At 31.3% G+C, this 13,326-nt stretch overlaps 1 protein-coding gene across 4 annotated transcripts in view; it reads right to left on the bottom strand.

Moving 5' to 3' along the window:
* Positions 1–13,326, bottom strand: part of raskol (Ras GTPase-activating protein raskol) — a 196,343-nt gene that overhangs the window by 132,798 nt on the left and 50,219 nt on the right. The gene's annotated exons all lie outside the window — the stretch shown is intronic.

The raw sequence follows: 13,326 nt of genomic DNA, 5'->3' as shown, positions 1-13,326 counted from the left end.
TCGAGATGGGATCGTTGATCTCCTCCTTTTTCTCCATTCATATGTAAGCCAAGATTTTCTACTGTTATTAGGAATTTTCTGCTTTGCTTCTGATTTTGAATCAGGAACTAGACCGAAAACCGGAAAGCAGAAAAAAACGTTTTTTTGTCGAAATGAAAACCGGTGCTAAACCGAAAGAAATATCGGTAAATGTTCAAAATTTGTTAGCTAGAGTGACCAGATGGGAGCAAAAAAATGTAATTTTATTATTGTATTAATTTATATAGTATGCTTATTACAAAAGAAGGAACAAAATGTTCTATATTATAGTGTAAAATATTTTTTTAATACTAATAATAACATTTAAAAAAATTTAAAATCAATCACTTGGAGCTAATCTAAAAACCAAGAACCAAAAAAAAACTTATTTTTCTGAAACAAAAGTCGAAATAAAGAAATGACGATTCGAAGCCCTTCTTTTATTACACAAGAGCCCTGAACTCTAATCTAGAATGGCATGTGCAAATGTCACGTTGCTACTTCACCGTTTGGGAGAAGATTTTGTGAAACACAGACATATTTATATCATATAAATATATATATAGAGCTGCTGGTGCTTTTTGATGTTTTTTTTATTTAATACTACACAATCTAAACATGCCAGCAGCTATTTTGGGCACATAAAATCGCGCTTTGCGCTCCATACTATCACCCTTTTTTTTATTAGTGCAATTATATTATTTTTAATTATTTATTGCTATATTATTTTTAATTTTGAAATTTTTCAATTAATCATAAATATTTGATTGATAAAAATAAATAAATTTATTAGCTTTGAATTTAAACTTATTTTAAAAAATAAAGAATATTACATAAAAAAAGATATACTTAATTTTTTTATGTAATATTCTTTATTACCCTAATTGATTTTATCGCTACAAAATTGCCAGGTTTATCAATTTTTGAATCGTCGCTTAGTCTAACTTTAAGACAACAATAAAGAGTCTGTTTCCGCCTTGAATTATCGCATCGGCCAGACAATTGAGAACTGAAAGGAATGATAGACTTTCTCCTTGAATTCTCGAAGGGTATATATGCCTAAACACAACCGAATTGCTCATTTTCACCAGATATTAACTTCAGTCAGAATTTGAAACTTCCACCACTTCGTTTCTGACTTGGAATATTGATTAAAACGACCCTTAAGAGCCTGCTTTTCGATTCCACGTCAGACGAAGTCCACCCAAGAGCTTAACCTATCTTCTAATATGATTAAAAACGTTTATCAATACAAATAAACAATCGCACACGTCTTTCTGTATTTTTATTACTTGCTGAATGTGTTAAATTGCGCGCTGCCGCTGCTTATAAAAAACCCTATATATAATACAATCCATTCGCATTGCTTGAAAATATTATGTATGGAAAACAATTATAAATAAAAAAATATAATGATACTATAATTTCGTTCGATTGAAACAATGTTATGGTTACCTATTTTTCCTCATTAAATTACATGGAAGTCGATAAGCGTCTATGATTTTTTCGTTACTGCAAATTATGAAGTAAAGACAATAAAATCGTGGAATCGCGACGGAAAGGCAACAAACAGATAAATACAGTAATTGATAGGATGCAATTTCTTATGTAGCACAGATCAAATCGCAGAGCAACAGATGGTATTTTGAGAAGAGCGCAATTTGTATTATTCCCAGCACAAAAGAGATTCAATCCCTTTGAGTTTGATAGATGATATTACTGAAGCAGAAAGCCGTAATAGAAGCGAATACTGTTTGGTGACCTCCTTTAATTGAACTTAACACGCTTAAGGATGGAACCAATTTATAAAACGTAATAAAAATCTGTATTGAGGGAGGTATATAATTATGATATATGATTTCAATATCTAGGAGCACATGCATGAAAGCAACCAGATGCTTGTTTTTTTATGTTCCATTTTAGAGAAGCCCCATTTGAAAGATTCGGCCTTAGATTGGATTAAAAAAATAACCAGTTCGACCACTGATCCATCAATTTCGGTTCTGGACCGAATTCCTTGGTGTAGACCTCGCGTGCCACAGACAATAAGAAGTACACCTGTTGCTCTTATAAGCGAGATTCCACGAGGTAAAAATAAACAATAATGCAAGACGACTTTTTCTTGCGGTTTTAACTGCGATATTAAATTATTAAAATACAATTAAAATAAATAGCAACAATAACTATTCTAAATAATTAACTTTCAGCAAAGTTGTTAATCAGTTTATGATCTAACAGCATTTTAAATAGTCATTAAAAGTGAAGATTATCGACTACATTGTATCGGGAAATTGAGGTTAGATCGGATCGTCTTTCTCCAGGCTCTCAAAATCGAGGTTAGTTGAGATTTGGAAGCGATTCAGCTTTTGTACTGCGATTTTTAGACTTTCAAAGTTCTTGCGACATAATTGCCTAACTCTTAACACGCGACATTGTCTTTGGAATTATCAAAGCGTGTCTTATTTGAAAGACGTTTTTTGTTTGTTAATCAAGTAGATTGGATTACAAGAAAACCAGTTCTTTAATAATACCACGAAAGTTAGTGCGCATTAAAAAATATCTACTATTCTTCTTACAAAGTTAGAAGAGTCTTTTCATTGATCATATCTAATCAAGAGATAGTAAACACTTTTCAAGTCAAGTGGAAGAATATTTAGAAAGTAATGTTATTAAATCATTATTATCTGGAAAATTAAAGTTAGGTTTGTGTCCATATTTTGTGAGATTTCTACTTTCTGAGTGTGTTTAATGCCCGCTCCTGTTGCTTTACCGCGTCGCTACCGTGTGCGCGTTTATCATATTGTATTGCATATAATAAAATAATTAAAGACCACAATGTCAATAAAATGCTAACTTACATTTATACAATAGTTTTAATGTATTGTAAAAGTTATCATAATCTTTCCTTGAGGTTTTCATTTATCTGAGATTGTATTAATAAAAGTGCTGGGAAAAAATTCAAGTGTTTAATATTAAGATAATTCCGGAACATCTTAGTCATACGACAAAAAAGGAAGAATATATAACACAAATAGTAAGTACCGTACCTCACTTAACATTTTACTAATCATAGAACCACTTATATTTATAAATATAAGGTGTTTTGGTTCATAAGTATGTACATACTCGCCTAATGTAATTATCTACGATTACTATAATTTGTAAAGAAAAAGAGGAAAATATTGGATACCACAGAATATCTAGGTCACAAGTTGAAGCCTTTCCCCATTAGGGTTTTGCGGCCAAACGTTTAGACCTAGAGATTTATTTATCTATCGTGGATGCACCAGACACAACATGTCTCAGATATTTTTTTCTCGCATTCGCAGCAGAACATCAGATATTTAATTTCGCTTCTTAGTTACTTAGCTATTCTGGAATCTAGACCTTAGGAGCAAAGAGACGCGGAAGCAGTGCAAAAAGATGCATTGTAGAAACGCAACATGTGAACTTGATCCTGCATTGTTTCAGACCTAGACCGTTATGCGTTCGTGTGAACAAACATAATCGACACCAGATATAATAAGCATATTATTGTTAGTCTACTTCTGAAAACTGAATCAACTTTACATGAAAAAAAAAAGATAAATTCAAGCAAACAGCTCAAAATATTGGTAAACGAATAATGGTATAATAGTTAATTTGTTTAGGTTAGGTTTGGGTTTGAACAGCACAGAAAACGCAGTGGGGAGTAATAACTGATGGCTTTTCAGCGTGGCGCCATGCCAAAATATCAATCATTATGGAATAAAGCTGATAATTTGAACATAAAAAAAGTCTTGAACCACTTTTTGCCAAATGTATTCATTAAAAAATCTTGAACGAAAAAGTAATAAATACTTTTTATTAAAAGAAGAGTATTTGTAACCAGTTTTTATTTCGTGTTTTATATTATGTATTTTGTAGTTAAGTAACAATAAAACCCTTTCATATGTCAAGTGGATCTTAATCGGTTTTAATATTGTTAGTTTTTCATATTTATACCCACGAACGAGTTCATGACCCTCTTGACTTTCTGAGCTTCAAAAACACAAGATAATAGAACCTTGAGTTAAATATTTGTAAAATCGTGACTAAACTATAGAAACATTGCGTGTCTTGGACTCGGAAGAAAAACATGGATAAAGCTCATTTTGCATGTCGTCTTTCAACGATTATTTCTACGAAGCTGTGGCCTCTATTCTACAACAATGCATCTGCGTATTGCGTATTCATATTTTTCTCACTAAATTCCCATATAAAACGTTCGATATGCGTTCCACATTCTCTATTGATATAACATCGTTTCTATACAGAAACACAATTCTTCCGCATTTAGTGTGTCACTGACAAACATCTTTAGAGTTTCGAGCTCAATTAGGTATCGCCTTTACGCGTTTTTTTTAAATTAAATTAATTTAACAAGACGGAGCGTAACTAACGATATGTTTAATGACCATACAGGAACATAAAAAAACGTTCAAGTTGATGGATTTGAACGTGATCAAGGCCAAAGACGAATTGTTAAGATTTTTCAGTTTTTTATGTATTCAAAATGTATGTAATAAAATTGCCATAAAAACGATTTGTTAAGAAAAGCTTCACACACTTAAAGAATTTTAAAAAGCGATAAAAAATGATGTATCGCATCTTTGGTCTTCAACACGTGGGCGTTTCAAGTTTTAAAACATTTACACTATTTACATACTGGCGTATGAAAAAATTGAAACAATGGTCGTTGTTTCAAAGTAAACATAGCAGGAAAACGTTGATGATATCATCTCAAACAATGCAGTCATTTAACGCATTATTCAGAATAGCGTTAAATTAACTGCACGCTAATTGATGTAACTTTATAAATAGATTCAATTAAGTTATTATGTATAATATGTATAAATTTCACGGTTTAATCAAAATTTATTTTATATTTAACTATAGACATCTAGCGCCACAGCATAATTTATCCGAGTCGCAAACCAAAAATTAAACTAAAAATTTATTTAGTTACAAACTCCGTCAACAGATGTCCATATTAAAATTAATATTTAACTTCTAAAATAAGGTGTATTTAAGTCTCAGCGGTTAAAATCTAACGTTGTTTGATTAATTAGAGAGGCGTAGGAGTAATGATACACCACGGTCGAGATGCAGCATTTTAACAAAGAGTAAATTGTCTTATCTGAGAGCACTAATTACACATACAAAGTTTAATTTAGTTCCATTAATATAAAGTCCACTATATATGTATATGGTACATACAGAACGAGTTAAATAAATCAAATATTTTGACTGCGTCCAATTTAGTATGAATTTAATTGTTGCAGCTGAACCGTGAAAGATGATTTGTGATTTTCAACAATGCTGATGATTCATCTTTTAAATTAATCGCGATTCGTTTTAGCCTTCAGCGAAACTTGATTATTTATTAAAATGTTTGTCAGCAAAGTTCATGTAAATTAAAATTGAATTCATTATTCATAGAATATAAGTATTAATGTGTTTTCATGCTATAGATGCTATAATATGAAAACAAAGTATAAGAGTCATCATATGAATATTTAAAAATGGTTCAACCCCTAGAAGAATAGTAAAAATTATATTATCAAAAACATGTTTCGAAATTTACAAACGTATAAATATATCGAAACAATGCTAATACCAAATAGCATGTTCTTATATTAGTCTTAATTTTTACTTTGAAAAGGGCTCTTCCCTGCGGAGATTAATAAAAGTTGTAGTATTAAAAACACGTTTTTAAATTTGCAAATGTCTAAATATCTCAAAGCAACGTTTATTGTTTAAGGTATTCATATGAATGCTTAAGAAAGGATCTGCATTTAAAAATATATATTAAAAATAATAATAGTACTAATTATTAATTAAGTATAAAAAAATAAAATGTTTGTTTCATTTTTTTAATTCTATTGAATATATTTTGTATACAAAATATATATTTCAACAATTTACAATTTTCAAACTATATACATATACTGATTTGTTTGATATCAAGCAGAACTTTCGCTAGCTAAATTAGAAGTATTTTGCATCATAAATTAGTAGTATGTATAACCATTTTATTAGATGAGATTTTATGAGACAAAAAAATTTAGCTCCTCATAGCTATTGTCGAAAACATCTTTGTGCTTTGTAAGCTCGTTGAGAAGCTGGGTAAAGCGCTATAATTAAACTTAAAATAAATAATCAAGACATGTTTCCGTGAAAGTCTCATATTCTTTTTGCGCATTTATTTTTAATCGGTCATTTTCGGTCTTAACGTCTCGCTTCTCGACCATATGAATTTTCATGGCGTTCGTGATCTTCCCACGAGCGACGTGACCGGCGAAGCACGAAGTTGCACGTCAATTAGACATTCAACTTTGGCCAAAAGACGAGACAGGCATTTATAAAATTATGAAATATTGTAAGTTTCGGTCGCCCGCCGCCAGGGTTAAAAATGGCGCCAATTCAAATTTAACGGTTGATAATATCGAATGGCCATGAAACACAAACACAAAACGGCCGATGGACTTAGAAGGATATATTGACATGTGACATGTTTACTTTTGCTCGCGTGTAAAAAATGATCATTGACATTGTTGGTCATGTGAATGTGAAATTGTATACGGAGCATTGATACGACGTTCTTATCGTATCTAAAAAATGGGTATATTGAATTATAAGTGAAACATAATTATGAGTGATATGCAAATCCTTTCATTTTTATATATAGGATAAGTCAATTATGCGATACAGTATATTTACGCTTTTAAAAAATTAAGAAATAGTTACAATGTTAAAGTTGTCTTTATTAATTTACAGATTAGCGCAGTTTTTATAGTAGTAATATATGTGTAAATAATGTGCAGTTTTTATAAAACGGTCATTACTACCAAAACCGAACAATGAATGACTTATATACCTTAGAATTTAATATTAAAATTTAAAATTATTTATTATGTAGCAGTCAGTATCTAATACCTAAAAGACTTGGGCTCAAATCCCATATGAATCTATGTTTTTTTTAATTTATGCAATCTCTGGGAGATCAGAATTAATGGTTATTATATAATTATCATCCCGATTGATCATCACAGATTTTCCAAATCTCATAGATAAATATTGTGATGAATATTTAATATAAAATTAAGCTAGGTTGTGTATAGTGTCATCAATTAAATTTAAATTGTAATATTTTTTAAAAAAACATGTCATTTGAAGACAGAATCTGATTTCAGTCGGGTGTTCCAGTACTAATTTACTGTTGTTGACTGTGTTCACCCGGTTGTATCGCATTTAGATAACGCCTACCATGTTGTAACGAAATATTTACAATAAATAAATATCTTTAAAATTACTTACATTAAATATATTTAAATTACCTGGAATGTAACGTAAAAAAAAACAGTTTCGTATTTCTGGAATTATGAAAATTTACCGAGATTCTATATCTGTGTAGTATTTAAATAAGAAATTATATTTTTGTGATATTTTCTGAAATTTAAACAATTACTAAATTTATATGCGACTGTTATTGAGGATGTACTGAGTACCCTTCCTCTCAAATGAAAACAGTTGTTACTGCAAATATTCGTTATTTTCAACTATTCGAATATGAAGTAAAGAAAAATTGAAAAATACAGTTTAAACATCGAATACTGGTTCATACATACATATTTCTGTAGTAACAATAAAAAGTATTAAAATCATTTATTTTTATTTAAAAAATAATAGAGAATTATATGCTTTTCGGTAGCAGTGATAACTTTAATTATCACTGCTGCCGAAAATACTCATATAGTTGTTGTTGATGATGACTTTATTGTCAACAATGTGTTGCAGAAAATCGGTATCCAAAAAATAATATTACTATGCAGACCTAAAATTAACATTATTTGTATTGATTTGATTTAAAAAATACACAGCTGCTTATTAATCACTTGTAAATATGAGGATTTTCTGTAATCGCGGGAATTACAAAGATTATATGCGACTGTTTTTTTTATGTTATTATTATAAATAACATATAGAAAAGAATATATATTTTACAAATCAAAATGAGTAGAGTGGGCTATAGATACTACAGCGTCACATCTTGAGAATGAAAAATGACTACCTGCGTTGTTAAAATACACAGCAATTCACAACATATTTTTAAAGAATAAATATTAATTTACTAATTAAAAAAACGAATACTTTAAAAATATTTATTGTACTAATTGAAGTACCTAGTTGATACTAATAAAAAATATGATAAGACAGATTGAAAATGAGTTACAACATTAAGTTTTGAGATAGCTAAATAATTAATATAAATAGAAAAATAAAGTACTTATAAGGAAAGTATTATGTATACAAAGTGCATAATATGATCTTTTAGATGCAACATACAATGAAGGTGATTTGACTGTATAATTCCAAAGCTTTCAAGATTACCTATATCAAGTAATGATTCATACTTTATATTTAATCATTAAATGCACGTCCATGACATGTCGGTAATAATTTTTGTTCGGTTTTCTTAGTCATCAATATTATACTATGCAATACAATTACTCACGATTCTTATTATAAAATATATAAATTAACTAAAATTGTACCGTAGTCCAAAACTAATTCGATTATTAAATATTAAAATACACAACTGATTAAATCACAGGCCCTTCTTCTCGCACAAGAGCAACAATATCACACCATGCTCCACAGTATATATTTACAATACATCAAGGATACATCCGGAGTTTATTTTGGAGATGTGTCCTGCGCCGCCCAACTAAGTCAATTACCACACAGATTCGGCGACTAAGTAACTCCTATAAAGTACAAAAGCACACACGCACAAACCCCCTGTATAAATAGAGACGTAGTATTTCGGGAATAGTGATTTGGGGGAGTTACTATAGTATAGTGTAACGGCTCCCAGAGGGGTGCTGCGACACCCCCTGGCGATTATCGAGTTCGTCGCAAAGCACAGGAGGGTTCGCGCGAAACAACAAACTACCACCAGATAAATGGTGTCCATAAATCCACGATTGACAGGTGATTCATAGGAAAAAAATCATGGAATTTGCATACTAATCTATCGATCTAATATTGGCATAACAATTTAAGATATATCCGTAATCATTGGTTGGATTGCTTGGAACTTTTTATCATTAAATTAGTAGTATGTCTACATTGTTTTTGAATGGAAAAATTATAATGACAAATTGTCCACAGTTTAGTTTGCATTATTTATTAGCCAATAAAAATCAGTTTAAAGATCATTAAGAAAATGAGTTCAATAAATCAAGTTCGGAGTAAAAATAAATACCCTTGGTGTAGATCGTGTTTTGATACGAATATGCTTACATGATATGCGTATAACTATATCATCAGTGAATATGCTTAGCTCATCTAGGGGTGATTCTTATATTCCGGTATGGAAGGTATCCATTTCATCGATGAAACACAGAAAGCGGTAGATTATAAAAATCACTTCAATGAAAAAGCATGTAGGCGCAAATTTTGACTATAGTTTCATTAATGTTTCTCCTCCCTTTAATCAAGTGAAGATAGTCAGTAATGGAGTACCTCGGACACATGATCCGAGGTCCGAATATGAGCTTCTTTATACCTCAATAATAGTAAAAAATTGAAGAGAAAAAATGGCTTGAAACTAATCAATAAGATGGCCATGAAACCAGAAAAAATGAGAAGTTTAGAGATAAATAATGTTTTTCCAGAGAATTTTTTTCAGAAGAAATATTTTATGAAAAATAAAATTTGTACGAATATTTTTTAATGACTGCATAAAAAAGAGAGGTCCGTTTTAGATGTTTGCAAATATGCATGCATTTTTACAATTTTTTGATAAATGTCGAAGGTATTTAAATGAAAAAAAATGTTAAAGATTTTTTCAATTACTCTAATTGGCTTTATCTTTTTTTGGTAAACTAAGAAATAAAATAATAATAAGATAAGTAAAAACAGTTCCACCTGGACGTCAACAGATTGCAAATACAATTCAGGCGCGTACAGTGAGATACATTACCTTTCGCTCGCTCGCATGTTAAGTGACGAGTGAGTGAGAAGAAATGGGCGTGCGCAACGCATGTAACGCACGCCATTATCTCTCACCTACTCTCGTCACTTAAAAACGAGCGAGCGGAAGGGAATAAATCTCACCGTATACATCTGGTGCATTTTAAAAAATCAGGAAATTATGACGTCTCGAGAATCATATCAAAAATATGTTTTAGAGGAGCAGCAATATAGATCTTGCAACTCTTCAAAATGAAATCGAAAGAACGAATCACATACATATATTTTTTATTTCTTATTAATTTGTTCAAGAATTCTTGAGAAATTAAAAACATTAAAACCAATAAGTATGGCTAGAGACGATTAATTGAAAGTTTATTGCAATCTACTGTACATAAATAAATATTAACCTAAAATGTCAGTTATCGATTGGATCAATATATTTTTTCGACACAGGTGAGCTTTGAATCGAGTTGCGTGTACGAAGAAAATCGAAGGTCTACTACGGTGTTGACCTTTTGGGATTAGTAACGATCGAGTGGAATTTTTCGGTCCGACGATTTAGAAGACGACATCGAATGATTTGAAAAAATGGCTAACGGAACGCGAGAAACGAACTTCATGGATGAAGAAATTCATCGTTGTTGAACGTCGTTAACTTCCCATGTGAAACTGGACGCGTTTTGTCTTTGGATGTTCGGAATCAGGTAATAATATCAAGAGCTAGGGAAAAAACAATCAATATACACGCTCCAAAGCAAATAGGTTTGAGAGCCATTGTTTCTCGAGACACAAAGCGTGTAATTATTAGCGGAACACACGATTCAATAAAGATATTCCGACGATTTTATAGGTAAAGTTTAATAGCATTTTGTTTCAACTTTGAAGTCATTTGCTTAATGTTACTAGTTTCTAAAAAAAACGATTTAACTCATAAAATTCAAAGTTAATGTGATCTATTTTAAATGTTTTTTTATACTAAGTAAATAAAATCATGATCTTTCATACTAAATAACACTAGAATCTTATGCTTAATGGTTTAAAGTAGTAACTGTTTACTATAACGGATTAAAATTTAATGAATTTTATAGTGGTCGCGATCTGCGTTCAGAGGACAATAAAAAAGCGTGATCATTGATCGGGACTCCTCAACCTTCCAATCTACAATGGATCATTGTAGAATTGTGTAACAAAATATGCACGGCCTTCTCACGGTTACCGTGTTTAATTTTTTTTAACACGTGTCGAAATAATGGGATTTCAGTGCCAAATTATTTTAAAGACAATTAAATTACATGGAAAGTGACTTAGGAAAATCGAGATTAAAAAGCAATGAGAAGTCGTTTTATATGGTTGCCTTTAAGTGCGAAGGAATGTGTGAACCGGTGGACTTTATTTCGAGATTCCCATGTTTATCATCGCTTAACGAGGCAACAAATTAACTTGTGTACACAACGGGGTTGAGCAGGACAAATCCAGCATCCCAAAGTAAAAATACGATTATGTAACGTTCAACACGTTTGTAACGGCTTTCAACGAAAGCGGATGATAAAAGGAAGTGTATGATCGACGTTACTTTGGTTAAAGAAACAAAAAAAAAATACGCGGAATAGACAAAATAAATTAAGTCGGTATGGTTTATTTTTTTATTTTTTAATATTTATTAAAATTTCCGTTGTAACCTGACAGGCATAAGCCCAATGTGTTACAATGGGGTAAATCTGTACCAACTGAGTAAGTCAATCACATATAATGAATAACTACAAGTAAGTCTGGGAATCGGTGATTAATAATCATAAATTATTATGTGTAGAATCAATATTAATATATCAGATATAGCATTGTGTCTATATGAATACCAATATTAATGAACAATTAACTAGCGATATGACGCTGAAATTTCCTTTCAGGTGCAATTAACGCTTTTAAAGGAAGATTTATCGTAGACTGGCACGGTTTAAATAAAGTTAAATGTTTATTTTAAGATTGAGACAATCTAATTTTATTGAGTGCTGTATTGTTCTGCAAAAGCACGACAATTCAACACTCAATAAAAATATGTATTTAAAGATAATACTAACAGGTAAAATTATCTTGTCAATAAAAAGCCAGATGGTCATTTTATAACTATTGAAACTCACGCGTAATCGACACAAGTGACTCAATTAAAAAATAGAACTTCAGGTTGACTTCATCAAAGTTCAGATAAAATCAGCGCCTTCACTTCTATTGTCAGATTTTGTCTATTCACATTGAATCAAGCTATTTATTGACATGTTTAAAGCTCCACGACTCGCGTAGGTTGCCTCAAATAAAAGTGTTTTAAATCACTAATTTAATCGTAAATTATAAACTCGAAGGCGTCGCTTGTAAGAAAACGAACATATATTTGGCCTTAAGCGTAGAAGAAGCGCGCAGGTGTGTTTTATATATTTTTCCTAATTCTGCAAAACAGCCACATAATTATTATTTTGCGTGCCGTTTGAGAAAATCTGGCTTCCGTAATAGGCAGCTATAAGGATGAAGGATGTATTGATTCGACTTCCACCCCCATACTCGCAAATTCAATTTTATGAATGAAAGTCAGATGTTGCGAACGAATAATAAGAATGTGACTCACGTTGTGTATTTTTTTTATTTATAAAATAAAAAAACACGATGTTTATTTACAAGTGGTAATCTTAAATAAATTCCCTAAAGTGGCGCACGTGCCCAATTGTCACAACTCGAGCCAAAAAAATGACCCAGAGCGACACAAGAGCCCTAAATCTTGATTCAGGCGTTTCGTGTCTAGGAAATGCCCTCTTGGGAACGCGTTTCTTATCCGAAAACTACGTAAGTACGTTCCCCTCGGTTTTCCGCCTCCATTACAATCACGTAACAAATTGAATTCGTAAGTGAGCTTAATAATAAAATAATAGCTCGAATTAAATAATTATGAAGGAAGATTGAGATTCATTACTTATTACAGTGCTGCCAATATATGTATATAAGAGGAGAAACGACGATCCTTATGTAAGCTTACCATCAGGATAATTGTGTTACTGTTCGGTTCTGCTATGTATGTACATTTTGCAAATTTCCTAAGCGGCGCCGCATCTCCGCTTCGGAGTGCACAAAGGGCGTCCTGTCTGGAGATGTATTTTTGTAGACGGTGTATATTTGTAATGGCCGACGGAAATCTTTTATTTGTTTCGGCCAAAAGCGCGTTCCGTTTCGATTCGTTGGCTCACAAAAATATGATCCACGAGGATTGATTTTTTAAGTGGAACATAAAAAAACTTTTCACGACATTAAAGAATCCTTGAG

The sequence above is a fragment of the Plectrocnemia conspersa genome, unplaced genomic scaffold (assembly GCF_051122295.1).
Source record: "Plectrocnemia conspersa isolate PC_06_02 unplaced genomic scaffold, ASM5112229v1 ptg000011l, whole genome shotgun sequence".
In the NCBI taxonomy this organism is placed as follows: Eukaryota; Metazoa; Arthropoda; class Insecta; order Trichoptera; family Polycentropodidae; genus Plectrocnemia; species Plectrocnemia conspersa.
This window is presented reverse-complemented; position numbering and strand designations above follow the sequence as displayed.